The sequence below is a fragment of the Pteropus medius genome, unplaced genomic scaffold (assembly GCF_902729225.1).
Source record: "Pteropus medius unplaced genomic scaffold, Ma_sr-lr_union100, whole genome shotgun sequence".
Taxonomy (NCBI): domain Eukaryota; kingdom Metazoa; phylum Chordata; class Mammalia; order Chiroptera; family Pteropodidae; genus Pteropus; species Pteropus medius.
Window position 1 is genome coordinate 2,833,712 of NW_024342257.1, and position 15,140 is coordinate 2,848,851.

At 34.9% G+C, this 15,140-nt stretch overlaps 1 protein-coding gene and 1 pseudogene across 11 annotated transcripts in view; one reads left to right on the top strand and one right to left on the bottom strand.

The window, feature by feature from the left end:
* The window catches only part of DIAPH2 (diaphanous related formin 2), a 939,022-nt gene that overhangs the window by 408,148 nt on the left and 515,734 nt on the right, over positions 1–15,140 (bottom strand). The window lies entirely within an intron of this gene.
* Positions 10,330–10,448, top strand: LOC120600108 (uncharacterized; annotated as a pseudogene).

Genomic DNA, 15,140 nt, shown 5'->3' on the forward strand with positions numbered 1-15,140 from the left:
TGTAGTGAACAGCTCAAAGGAGATAGGCCAGCAAATTAACATTTCTTTTAGTATATGTGGCAGGCATAAACGCAGAAAGAAGGAAGAAAATAATTCAAAGTTCCTTGATAATAAATGTGAAAATAACATACATCAAACCTATAAATTCATAGATTGTTTAATCATAAATTCTATACCCTGGGTTGCCTAATGATAAATTTCTACATTTCTGACTTAGTCAAATACTTTTTCGAATATGATTTCTTAATTTTATTTAATTTCATTTTATTTTAAATTTAACTAGAGTTAGATAAGCTATGTTGTATTTTTAATAGATGTCACTTAAATATTGAAAAAAATAAGGAAAGCATAATAAGACTATGCTGACTGTTCTATTATTAATCAGTATAGTATCGACAATGTCAGATATGTTCAATCCATGTGTCTATTTTAGCCATTCAAAAAATTCATTTACATCATGTTCACTATTTATTCAAACTTCAACTACTTACTAAATTCCAAATTCTAAGCAACAGGGTATGAGGATAAAATTAATTTAGTTTAGGTAACAACCAGAAAGGGTTGAGAAAAACAGCATTGGTTATAATTGAAAAAACATGCCTTAAGCCCTCAAAATCAGGAGAAGTATGCATAGGACTTAATACTTGCTTTTGACCTCTGAGATGACTATGGCTGTGCAAATGTGTGCTATTTCTGTTTGTCCAGAAGATTGAAAAACTTGTTAATTTTCACACCAAACTCAATACGTTGGTATCCCTATATTATGGAGGGAATAACTGTGGTATATAAACTAAAGGAGTTCCCCAAAGTCATGAAATTCAGAAGAGAATCAAAAAAGCCTCAGTTTTCACAATAAAAACTATCAAATTCTGCCCCATGCTTTGTAAGGTGAAAACAAAATAGTAGTAATAGTAATAGTAACGCTTATCTTGGAGGGAAAAAGTCACTCCAAAGGTAATTTTGGGCAGCTGTCCATTTATCAAAACCACTAGAACCATAGCAATTTTCACTTGTTTTCTGCTTTACTCCAACACCACAGGGGGAAAAAAAAAAAATCAGTATACTACAAATCACTGAAATAAACTGACAGAGTAGTTTGGAGAATTGTGTAGGATACTTTCACTCACTAGCTCATGTTTGTCACCAGTGGTATTTTCATGAATAAAAATCTACAAGAAAATTGACAAAAATATATTACTGACAGGTAGTTAGAGCCCCTGTTTCTATATAAATCTACATTATACAAGAAATAAAATAGTATGTCAGGACAACTTCTTTGCTTTCAATCTCTCCTGCTACTAGTATATTGTTTTTCTTTTTGCTTTTACTCTTAAAACGAGCAATTCTGCAGGATAGAGAATTTGACATAAGTTGCAGGCTTCTATTTGGATATATTCTTTAAGAAAATTATTTCCTAACAGGCTGTCTTATAGTTCTGTTTTATCTTATGATTTCTTGCTTGTGTAATTTCTATATGTCAGAGTTGGTTAGCTTATGGTGCTAATGAGGCTAAGGTCATGTGTCTGATTCCTGTATGAGCCAGTTAGCTTTGTAAAACAGAATTTTAAAATAAGGTTCTGTAGCCAGTACCTTTACTACAGCCAGCCAGGGTGCAAATTCATGTCACCGGTAAAAAGAGGAACCACAGAAAGTTTAGACGAGGCTATAAAGACACTCCAAAGTTTATGTTCTAATGGCAGAAAGTAGAGAGTTTCTTCTTCATATTCAAACCTCATAATGTTCATGTAAACATTGAGGAATCATATTGTAAAACCATAATCACATCGACTACACACTGGTAACATTTTCAGAATAAACCTACAATATGTGCTTACATATGAGAGAATTTTAAGGTCTCAGAGGGAAAACAAGTAGTGCATATGATGGCTATTACATGATTCAGAGATGTATGTATCGAGGATGATGTATAATATGGATAATTGCAAAATCTTATACATAAAGGAGAACATAGAGTGGACAACTTTAACCATAGATAAATCAATATTTAAAGATAATGATGCTTCAGCAAGTGATTAGGTCTGTTTCCAGCACAGGATTAATGAAGGGAAAGAGGGAAAATTCCTGTAAGTCCTAGTGAGTTTGGAGTCATTCCATTTTTCTTTGGGTTAGGGACAGTTAAATGTACCTAGCCATCATGCTTTGGGACGATTTATCTCAGAATAGTATATGAAATAGACTGGAGGGAGGGAGAGTCTGGAGAAATTGGTTATACCACTATTGCAATAGTCCTGGCAAGAGGTAATGAGAGCTTGTACTAAGGTAATAAGAGAAGGCGACTACATGGATACAAATCTATTGTAGAAGTAGAAATTATAACACATGTCAATTTAGTAAGCAATTTCATGCAGTGAATAAAAACCTGGATTTTCAAGTCAGATGGCATGGGTTTGAACACCAGCTGTTCCATTTACGAGTCTTCTGACATAAGGAAACTAATTTCTCTGCACATGGTTGTTCCAACTGTAAAATGGGAATCATAACAACTCTTAATTCATAGAACTGTTCTGAGAGTGAAATGTTAAGTACTTGGCACAGGGCCTAGCACATGCTAAGTGTTAAATATGTCAAAATTATCATTGTTATTAAATGGATGTGGGAGGCAGGGGCGAGGGAAGAGTCAAGAATACTACTAGTGAATGAACCCATATAACTAAGGGGGGTGGTGGTAACATTAAAAGACAAGTTTCTAGAGGGAGGTGAACAAGTTCAGTATTAATTACACTGAGTTTGGGGGTGTGTGAGGATACATATCTAGGTAAAAGCATGCAGCTAATCATTAGATTAAGGTGTGTGGGGCGGTAAGCAAAAAAAGAGAGATATAAACTTAATAGTCCTGTATACTGAATGACTGATTATAGTTCTGGGACTGAAGGAGACTTGACAAGGAATGGTGAGAAAAAAAGGCATGAGAAATTGTAATAGCAGATAAAGTGTTTCATATCCAAAGGCAAGATCACTATGTTAATGAAATAAATAAAATATAAGTATAATGTTATGTACTTGGAAGTTTATAAACATTAGTTGAAAATTTCCTAAATTATAAAACTACTCTCCATTTTATAACCTACATATTTTCTAGAGAAAATAATATAATGATGATAGGGTATAACAAATAGTTTTAAAGTTCAATAAAATATGATATATCTGAATTGTTAAGTACTTTTGATTTTTTTTCTTGTGGCTGTGCTATAGTCCGATAATTATCTATGTAAAAAAAAAAAAACAAAAAACAAAAACTAGTCTGCCTTTTGTAACTAATACGCACATATACAACTTGAGTAACTCAAAAGAAAATATAACTTATTATAAAACTCGACAACACTCTATAGAAATAATCTCTATCTTCATATTCCAATAAAAAAGTTACAAAATGTTATTCAATGCAGACATAAGCTATCTCTTCTTTCTGAGTTTGTTTCCTCATCCATAAATTAAGACCAATGGACTAGAATATTTCTAAATTATTTTCCATTCCTAATAAATAAGGATATAGTCTTTATAAAAATCTTGTTGGATAGTCAGGCACTGGCTAATAAGAGAAAACAGGAAGCAGGACAGTTTACCATCAGATAATCCATGGGTGAAAGTCAGGGGCTGTCTGTGACTAGAGAGGTAAAGTCCAGGGTAGACAGCAAGGGCTGCTCTGTGACATGATCAACTGTGAGCCTACTGAGGATAAGAAAGCAAGGAATCCATTCAGGCATGGGAGTGACTGGTAGACTACAGATCAGACCTGGCCCAGAAATTCTGCTAAATAGGTTCCTTTGAGCTGTTTTTACAGAATCTCCTCTGTACACAGAAGCTTGCATTCCACTTGGTCTCAGATGCTAAAATTTTACCTTATGTACTTTTAACACACTATTATCATAGAAGGAATAAAGTAGCTTTTGACATTCAAATATTATCTCTTAAAGTAGCCACTTTGAACTGTAATCGCCATTTGTGTACAAATTAAGAACAAACTAAAAAAGACAAGAGAATCAAGAAAATATGAAACCAAGACAATTAAAAAATGTCATTTTTCCCTGGAGTGTAATTAATTCCAACTGCTTAAATTACAACAAAGAAACAAACACCTAAAACAATCCAAACATTTTATAGTGATTCTATAAAAATATACAAATATTTATAAAACATTCATTTCCAAAATTTAGTTTTATCTGTGAAAGAGTAGATCTTCCAATATCTGAATCTCTAGTCATCATATACATTAGATAATAATAGTAATGTCAACAAAATAGAGAAAAATAAAAATTCTAATCCCTGAGCATGAGTGACTAAAAATTTGAGATACTGGGTATGACACAGAGCTACTTGAATTTATAGTGACATTATACAATCTCTAAAAGTAGATTTGTTGGCCTATGTCATTTGTAGGTTCACATACTTTTTAACTCTCCTGTTATCACTCAATCTTCTCTTTCTTTAATTAGGAAATGCTTATCTGACTTGTCAGCTACTTCCCACTTTAACAAGCCTGAATGAGTAAGTCCACTACAATACTGCTCAACCATGTAAACGTTCCTTTGTATTCTTCTTCCTTTTGCATAAACGTCTAAATGATTTTTATTTAGTTTATTAAGTAAGGATTTTTTATCTTGACTGCTTCCAAATGTATTCGAACTGATTTATAAATTTAATATAAGAATATTAAATATAATGTGAAAATAGCATTTCAAGGATAAAAACAGTAGACACCATCTAGAGGGAGTCAGTCGAGAGACTAAATGAGCTAATTTTGAAAACTGGTGGCTAAGTCTGAATATAAGTTCCCTGACAGCCAGGCTAAAGATTGGTAATTGATCTGGGATGGTACCCAGGCATCAGTATTTTCTAAAAGTTCCTCAGGCGATTCTAATGTGTATCCAGGGCTGAGAACCACTGAGTTACAAGAACTTTAATGAACAATAAGTTAAATGAGATGTAGCCACTCAAGGTGTTGAGATATAAATAAGCCAACTAATTACCAGAGCAGGAAAGTCTATTAAATAGACAATGTAATGAAGACATAACAGACCACCATTTAAAGAAAGTCAAATTGAAAAGATTAGACACATGACAGCTCGTGTTGTATTTGTGATTTATCTTGAGTATTTTTGCATTTCTAAAGAGATTTAACAATGTCCAGATATGTTGAAAGATGAGCAATATGAAATTACTGTTTCAACACCTGAGAAGATGATAGACAAACGTTATGTAATTATGAACATTTTAAGTGTTAACATCAACTTAGAAAAAACAATTTCTACATCCTTGATAAATGTTTGTATTTTTCTCTCAACAAGCCTGTATTTGGCTGATAGAGTCCACAATTCATTTGAACAAAAAGTAATACGTTTACTAAAAAATAACCATGAGAGCAGCAGCATCCTGGACCAAAAAAAAAAAAAAAAAAAAAAAAAAAAAGGTATGGTCAGAAAATATCTGGGAAGAATTCTTTAATATAAAAACGTTAGTTAACCAAGTAGATGAAATAATGAAGTTATTACAAGTGAAGAAATGCTGCTCACAATCAACCTAGAAGAAATGACCTTTAAAGTACATGGGGTGTTAAGCAATCAAGGGCAGAGAGATTAACCAGTTTCAACTGGTTGGCTTTCCAATGCTACAAGAAAGTACTAGTGGAGTGAAACATGTTCTTAAAAAGAGAAAATGATGGCTTATTGGGAAAGAGCATGGTGTCAGGGAAAAACAAAGGTAGATCTGGGTTTCAGTTATGATTTAGTCATTTGCAGACTAGCCATGAAACCATGGGCAAATTGCTTGAACTCTGTATTTCAGGTTTTCTCATCTGAAAAAGGGATTCATTGAGAAAACATTAATGATTGCTGAAGATGAATGACAGGTACATGGGGGTTCATCATGTCATTTCTCTACTTTTATGTATGCTTAATATTTTCCATAATAACCAAGTTAAAATAATATATGTCATGTGGGGTTACAGTAAAGATGAGAAATAAATGTGAAGAGCTCAATCCATTGTAGACACTAAATAAATAAACTGATCTTCTTTTCCTAATATAGCTTTCATTCTCTTACCTCACCACTCCCATCCTTGTTTCTAGAGGCATGCTGTTCAACTATAACACCATTCTACTAATATTCCATTGAAGCAATCTACAGAAAATTCAACCATGTTTCATTATTTAGGTCTTTGGCATTTGGCTCACAGACTCATTCTCCACAGCAAATCCTACTAATATTATTCTGTATGACTCCAGTAGCTCTCCTTTCTCTCGTCATCACATATTGGTAATTTGTCATCACCTGGATGATGAATAAATACTTATTCCGCCCCTGAAATCTTTTAAAAAAATTTTATTCGAGTACAGTTGGCATACAATATTGTATTAGTTTTAGGTGTACAACATAGTGATTCAACATTTATATACTTTATGATGTGATCAGAACGATAAGTCTATCAACCATCTATCAGTTATGATGATATTATCGACTATTCCCTGTGTTGTACACTACATCGCTGTGGCTTACTCATCAGGAAAATGCAAATCAAAACCACAACGAGATACCACCTCACACCTGTCAGAATGACTATCATCAAAAGGCCAAGCGATAACAAGTGCTGGCAAGGATGTGGCGAAAGGGGAATCCTCGTGCATTGTTGGTGGGATTGCAAATTGGTGCAGCCATTATTGAAGACAGCACAGAGGGTCCTCGAAAAATTGAAAATAGAACTGCCACATGACCCAGCAATTCTACCTCCGAAATCTTAAACTCAAAATCTCCTGACAGAATCTCAAAGCCTTCCACCCTCACATATCCTCACTCTCTACAACATCCATTATTTAATTTTACAGAGAATTTTCATTCCTTATTAAATTTATGTGTGATCTGACTACTCAGAACTGCACTGCTCATGAAATCTCCAACTACAACATCCTATTTTCTGATCACAATCACACAACCATTTAAGCCCATCTCATTTCCAGTACACCTGCTCTTCACTTGCAGAAATCCTTTTATTTAAGCCATCTATTAGTTGACTCCTAGTCTCCCTTCCTTCACTACCCAGCAAGGTCCCATGGTTTACAACTTAAACTATATAATCACTAGCCCTGTCAATTTCCTTCAACTTTTTGCTTCCATAACTGTCAAATAAAGCCCCAACTCTGGACCAATACTGCAAGTACCAGCTCTGCTGTTATACTAGAGTGACTACACAATACTGATGAAAATCACACTACAAAGCAGCAACAATACAATTTCAGAATCTCCAACCTCAGCCAAGCCCTCAGCATCATCTCTGAGTTCTCCGTTTTAATGTGTTTAGTGTTTCTTCCTATTCTGCATAGCTAATATTCCAAACTGACCATGTTTATAAAGTCCTATAACTAGACTCTCCTAGCCAAACAGAAATTTTAGATCTGCTAAATGAAGTCTTCCTTTCCATAGACAAGATGTTCACCTTTGTGAAGGTATACTGACTTTTTAAACTTCTTTTTTACAAAGGTCAGATATCAACTTCAAAGAGAAGAGAGCTTAATTCTTCACTCTAAACACTGTGTCATGTACACTCGGATTGTAATAATGTTCATGTTTGTGGTGGCAAGTGAAAGCACCAGACACCACGAAGTATAGAAATGCCTTTCACAATCTTATATGGCTACTGATGTATGAAGCCTTCCAGGTAAGATTACACACACACACACACACACACACACACACACACACACACACACACAGCCCTAGTGTGTAACTAGATACTAAAATTGGGCTCTTCTCATTTTTGACTGAGATGCTAAAGTCAGATAAACAGTAGATAGAAAAATGTCTACAGACAGACTTTCATATGCAGAATTTTCAAAAAAAAATTCTTAAAATCAGTTTCATGACTTTCATATTCCCTCCGTTGGGAGCCATCTCTCACCCACTTCACAAACCTAAAAGGGTCAATAGAGTAGAGGCAAAGGGGATTTATAAAGAGGTTGTTTGGAAAAGCTGCTGCCGTAACGTGAGAAACCTGCCAAGGATATGTATATCTATGGAGATGCTACATCCTTCAATTCAAGCTTAGTGAAGAGGGCTTCCATCAAACTACTCAGAGTATGTTTCCTGAAGTTGCGGGGCACAGTAGAGGGGTACCAGACTCATTTCTGCAGAAGCTAAAGGGTCCTGGGCTTGTAGCACAGAGACAGCTGGGCTTCAATTCCTACACTCATAGAGTTTTTCAGGGCAAAATCATGCATGGGTGTTTTCTATGGAATAGAAGTGAGCCCTGTAGGAGAGAGAAATGATCTGGAGACTATATTTGAGTTCTGTCCAAGAGAAACATCTGAGAGGATGGTGCACACAGACAGAGAATCCTTGTTATAACATTTGTGGCATGGAGCTCTGAGAAAAGTGGGAAAGAGGGGCAGGGGGCAATGGCAGGGTGAGGGAAATGCATTCATCTGCTTCAAGGAAATTGCAGAGCAGGCTCTCCAAACAGGAGAAGCTCCATGTTCCCTGTAAGCATTGCAATAAACTAGCTTGGGAAGCAGAAAAGATTTTACTTTCAACTTTAAATCTGCGAGTTTAGATTGCTAGTATTGCTAGCATGCTGGAGTCTAGCATTCTAATTTCTAGATTGAGATTGTGTTTGCAATTGTAAGAGACTTGAGATCTAAAAGTCATGGAAACTGCCTACATTTTCCTTTAGATTCAAGGAAGGTAACCACCACAGAAGAAATGTTAAAGGAGGTAACAGGGGACACAAACTTGCATTCTGACAATTTTCTATGGGTTTTGCATGCTCTGACGTATGGGTTACAAGTTATAAGATGATAGCAAAAGCCAAGTTTGTAGTATCTATCCTAACATCTTGATGTACTATTACAAAATGGTACAACGTAGCTTTTGACGCAATCATGTAAAATGTCAGCCTGACCATGAATAAATCTTACAAGCATTCTAGAAAGCTGAATTTGAAAGGTTCATGTCATAATGCATGAATTACAAGAAAGGTAGAAGCAGAATAATTAATTTAAATAACCAGGCTCACGTCCAGATTTCTTTCACTGTGAATCTGATTGTTATAAACGTTTGCTAGTTTGCTTCACACTTTCTGCAATGAGGACTTTGAACTTCTTTTTCTATTTTATGGATAAAGAGGCAATCTTTAAGAGCTAGGTTAATGACTTTGGCAACACTAGGGAGCTTATTTCCTTAACTTATGCCTCTTGATTACCAATAGAATGGTCTTTCATTAGTGGAGTTCAATGCTTTCCATCATTCAATAATTATTGAGCACCTGCTCTGTGCCAAGTACTGTGCTTGGCAATAGGGACAGAGATGAGTAATACACAGCCCTTACCCTCTACGTATTCACAGTCTAGACAAGAGAAAGATACACAGCGTGCATTCCCACCCCATCCCCACACCCGCTCCTCTTGCTGTAACTCCAAATATTCACAGTAAGAATTTCCTGGGGACTGATAAGAGGAAGAATGCAGCTGATGCATGCAGTCTGTCTCTCTACAAAGGCTCAGAGCAAGTTCATTCGCTTATCATGAATCTTGTCACTATTACGTATTGAAAATAAAAATGTCAATAAGAGATGTTCTTATGAATGTGACAAACACCAGTGTCAGTTACTCACTGTGCCAATATTCAGCCATTATACATTGGAGTGGGCATACTGGTTATTAAAATATTAAAAATAATTTCATATCAGTTAGTAAAAATCTGCTGTTCCAGCTGCCCTAACTCTTCATTGCCAGATATAGACATGGCCCAACAACTAAAAGGTAATCTAGCAAGTATAAGCTTTCTGGGTCCTACTCCAGGCTATGATTGCATCCATTTTGATTGGTCAGTTCCCATGACATATGTTAAACATTACCCATTAGTGCAAAGAAATGTTAAAATTGGCCAACTAGAAAAGGTCCTCATTTGAGTATAAATGAACAGAAATGGGAAGAAGGTCCTAAGACATTCATGTCTAGACAGCAGTGTTTCCTTTAAAACATTTATTAACGACTGTCAAAAGTATAAGGGGTTTGAGTGTCAGATGGAACTCAGCGTGATTTCTAGCTCTGCAAATCTATTACCTATGTGATCTTGGGCCTTACTCTTTAAACCTTACTTTCAAGAATTAAAAATTCTTGAAACGACTACTTCATGGGCTGGTATCATCATTGTTATGATCATAATCATGATCGTGATCAGATAGGTAGACCATGAATAGCTTCTTTTATGATGGGGTTAAAAAATCAACTCTAGGATGTGGTTCCATAGTGTAGCAGTTAGCACGTCTGCTTTACACACAGAAGGTCCTGGGTTCGTGCCTCAGTGGAGCCACGGCCCATGGTCTATGGCCATGCCACCCTGAACAAGCCCGATCCCGTCTGATCTCAGAAGCTAAGCAGAGTTGGGCCTGGTTAATACTTGGATGGGAGACCACCTAGGAAGACCAGGTGCTATAGGCATAAATAATAATATTAATAATAATGATAATGATAATAAAAATCAACTCTAAATAAAAGAGAAATCACTTATCTAAAGCAAATATAGCCTTCCCTATCAATAAGTAAATAGATGATTGGTCAATAGATATTCAAACATATGTGCTAACCCTGATTTGGCTATATGACCCCATGCAAATTCTATAACTGGCTTAGGAATATTCAGTATTTCTAAATTGGATCTGGAAGGTATTTGTCAGCCACCATCTACAACTACCCATCATTTCTAAACCTATGTCTGGACATCTAATTATGACATTTTAGTATCTCAGTGAGAAAAAAAAAATGCCAGAAATGTGATGAAACATAAAACATGATAGTATATAAAATTTACTATGTAAATCACGACACAAGACATGACTTTTTTGTTTTGTAATGCTGAAAAGTTCGTTTTGGGGAAGGTAGAAAACAACAGACAAAACTACAAGCATAAATTAATTCAGAGAGTTACTGCTATCATGTCAGAATTATTTCTTACATTATTTTAGATAGACCATGCTGTTTGTTGAAATTGTCAAAAACAAAAATATAAAGTACATCTATCAAGAGGACAATAAAAGGAAAGGATAAAGGATGAATTCAGTAAAAGAATGTGCTCTTCTTAATTCAATTGGTCTGTTATTTGGATACATTCTTTCAAAAATGCACTAAAAGTGGCTACTGGGAATTGTAATTTAGTGCTTCTGGGTGTGATCAGTTGCAGTTGTGAAGGCAAAGGCACATTAAGACAAACTACAGGTGCCTTCTTTTATATATAAGCCCAGGAGGCCTCAACTAGCTTATTGTTGAACTCCAAGGGCATAATTTGACAAATTAGTTTTCCCACTCCCCAAACTTAACAATTGACACAATTGAGTTCTTAATCAGTAAGTAAAAATTTCATTTTCTATCAGTCTTTTTTCTTAAAACCAACATACTAATGTGGTTTTTGAATAAAAATACACCCCTTTTCCTCAAAGTTAACATCAGAAAAGGTTAACCTTTCAATAAGTATACACTCAATGCCAATATTGCATAGTATTTAATATTAATGTGATATTTACATTTTGTGGTCTTCTATAACAAGCTAGGAAGCTTTTCATTATACATTTCCCCACACATTTTGATGAACTTTGTTGCAAATATATGCACAGTAAATTGTGCTTTACCTTAACCTTTCTCATAGGTCTTCTAAATTATTCCTCTACTTCTAGGTAATATATTAATGGTGTCCAGAGCTTGAAATGATCTATGATTTTTCCCAGTTTCAAGAAATCCTTGAAAAGGGACCACAGAGATCTCTTCAGTCATGGATAAATACAGTAAATAGTAAGGGTGCTAACCTATTAAAATCAAATTCTAAAGAACTTGTTCCAGATGGATTATGCTATTCCGATGATGTGTTTATACATAAATATATACCACTTCTCTAAGAAATACTTTATCTGCATGTTTTGTCCAATGTGAGTCTTAATAGTACTATTAAATATAAAACAATACTAAGGGTACATAAAGAGTTTGACTCTTGGAATGTATCATGAAGGTACAGGGAAGTAGAAAAATCTTTCAATTTAAGAACAACTTAATACAAAGTCAACACACATTTTTATATTTTGCTTCCTTTACTAGTTAAACTACTGAAGGTGTACCTGTAAAACAGTCATTACTCAGTTTAAATTAGTGATAGCTGAAAGCTATACAAAAAGATCTTATGGTTTTAATTTTATTCATCATATTTCTACCTCAGGGACCTGGGGAAATGCAGAGAAGTGCACTGCATATTTATAAGGCCTCTGGGACCCTAACAGGCTTCCAAATGCCTTGTTTGTTGCAATCTGCTTGTCAAACTATTAAAGAAGTAAAATCTACACTGTAACCCCTATTGTATATGCAGACTTTATTTGATAATTAAATTAAAACTCTATAATTGTAAGGATGAGAAGTGATGTAACATCTAGTATGTCACCACTTTTCCTAGGCAACTGGAAGATATAATGGTTTTAGTAACTGGGCTTTCATTAATTTTTTTTTTCACTGATGATCATATTAAACAAATATTTGAACTTTGATTATTATAAATGTTCACTTAAACTTCAGCTTTAACAAATCTACTATTAAAGTTCTCTCCATTCTAGTCCTTAATTATAGTTGCCATAATGTAATTCTAATCTGGTATAGACCTATTACCTCGCAGATCTAAGAGGCTCAACATTAGAAAGGAGACTAAGAAAGCTTGTGATGATTAGGGAAAAAGAAAACTCCAGCATTTTATATTCGGTTAGAACAAGAGGGAGAAAAATTCCACATCTGTATATCTACATCTACATCTGTCTCAATATATTCAGGATGTATAAAATGGATTATTTTTGTATCTACTTTAACTATAACCAAGTCATTGAAAAGGCTCACTCTTTCGTCTTCTTGCTAGTGAATACGGTCGCAAGTGATAACAGCACTACAAGTGTCCCAACCAGACTGGGAACAGTGAAAAGCGCTCCGAAAAGCATATTCTTCAATTTACTTTCACCAGTTACATCCTGTACTGCAATTATAAATAAATATTCACTATCCTTTATAAATCTGGCATGATAAAAAGGAATACCACCATCAAGGTGAAAATGTTATAAAAATTATTCACCTCCAGGACATTAGAGAATTACATGTTTTAGAAACAGAAGCCTAGGTGGACATTGTGAACAGTTAAAGCTCAAAAAAAAAAAAAAAAAAGACAGTTCTTTAATCTCTATTTCTTATCTTCTTCACTAATTTACTTTATGTAATCAGTGGCCCTTAAGCAAGAAAGATAGTTTTTACATGAAAAATCAGAAAGCAAAGTGTGAAATGAGAGGAAAAAAAAAATGCCAGACCCAAGTTAAATTTCTAGTCCAAGCAGTGCCAATAATTGGCTATATTATCTCCTTTGGATTAATTTCCTTGTGCTTTCTTTTCTCAGATTCAAAACTAGAGGATGAGATCAGATAATCAAATTTCAAAATTTAGAGGAAACAGAGTTCATCTTGTACTTTGTTTTCTAGATCAGAAAACTAAAGTTCAGAGAAGTAAACTGCTCTGTTTTAAGGTACTTGGTAAGGTGCGGAACACAAGCAGGAACTTAAGATAACTGATTTGCATCTTTCTCCTGCACATGTTGTTTTGTCAAACAAACCAGCACTGCAGATCACTTCCTCATCTCAGTGGCTGTGATTCTATGGTTGCGACAATATTGTATGCCACACTGATATACTGCAACTTGTGCCAGAGGCAAAGACAAATGCCTTGGGACTATTTTCCAAAATCATGGCTATCTTTAGGCATCCAGACAATGGAATATTATCCAGCAATAAAAAGAAATGAGCCATCAAAGACATGGAGGAACTTTAAATACATTATTACTAAGAAGTAATCTAAAAAGGCTATACTCTGTATGATTTCAACTGTAAGAAAAGGCAAACTTATGGAGACAATAAAAAGCTCAGTGGTTGCTAGAGGTTCTAAGGGAGGGAGGGAGAAATAGGAGGAGCACTGAAGATGTCCAGGGCAGTAAAACCATTCTGTATGATACTGAAATGGTGGATATATGTCATTATACATATGTCAGAAACAAATACATATGTCATTATAGAATATTTGTCTTTATTGTTATATAGACTATATAACACAAGAATGAACCTTAATGTATACTGTGGACTTCAGTTTCTAATAATTTATCAGTATTTGTTCATCTATTGCAATACAAGTACCACACTAATATAAGATGTTAATTATAGGAGAAACTGTGAGGGGTGGAGAGGGCATTTGGGAACTCTGTCTACTATCTGCTCAGCTTTTCTGTAAACCCAAAACTATTCTAAAATGTAAAATCTAATGATTAAGTAAAAAGCCTAGTTAAAAAGAGCTCTTCTTCTCAAGGAGTTAGAATGAGGAATGTTAACAATAGAGAAGCATGACCCTGAATCCATATTTTTGGGATGGAATTGTTCAATGGCTATCGTCATTTCTACAAATCATTCCCAAGTGGGGTAACTGCAGATTAGATCAAAATCCCTGACAAGGAGCATTCGAGCTGAGTAGTAGGGTAGTAATGGGAGGGGTAGGGATAGTTCCAAAATCCAGAGGGAGAGATGTTGGGAGAGGATGTCAGCAGACTTATCAGGTGCTATTAACTAAGCTGGGGTCTTTAAGATATACATCTTGAGCTTCCTTATCCCAACTGAAGCCACTCTATCCACTCAAGCCTTCCTTCAAGCTGTTTCCAGGCTCATTCGCTCTCTCCACACACACACACATCACTGGTTTTATTTGCTTTGAACGTTTCAAGGTTTCATTAGGTTTAAGTCATTAGAAGGAAACTAATGATGACCAGTTCTACTTCTTACTGGTAATGATGTCAAGGCCAAGAGTAAATATGTGGAATTATTGGCACAGTGGATAAAGTTTCCAAAGGCCCAAGTATTCATTAAAATTACCAATGTCAATTTACATGTGAAACAGAGTACTGACTCAGTAGAAATCAAAAATAACTATCATCCTAGCCTCCAGGTGCCTAATTAGTTAAGCAGACTTCTGGTGCCATTTTAAATGTGAAAATTCTCCCTTAAACATAAGTATACTGGAAAATATCTGAGTATCACTGAATAGTATATCATTTAGTTGATGTAAATGTTTCCAAACCTATTT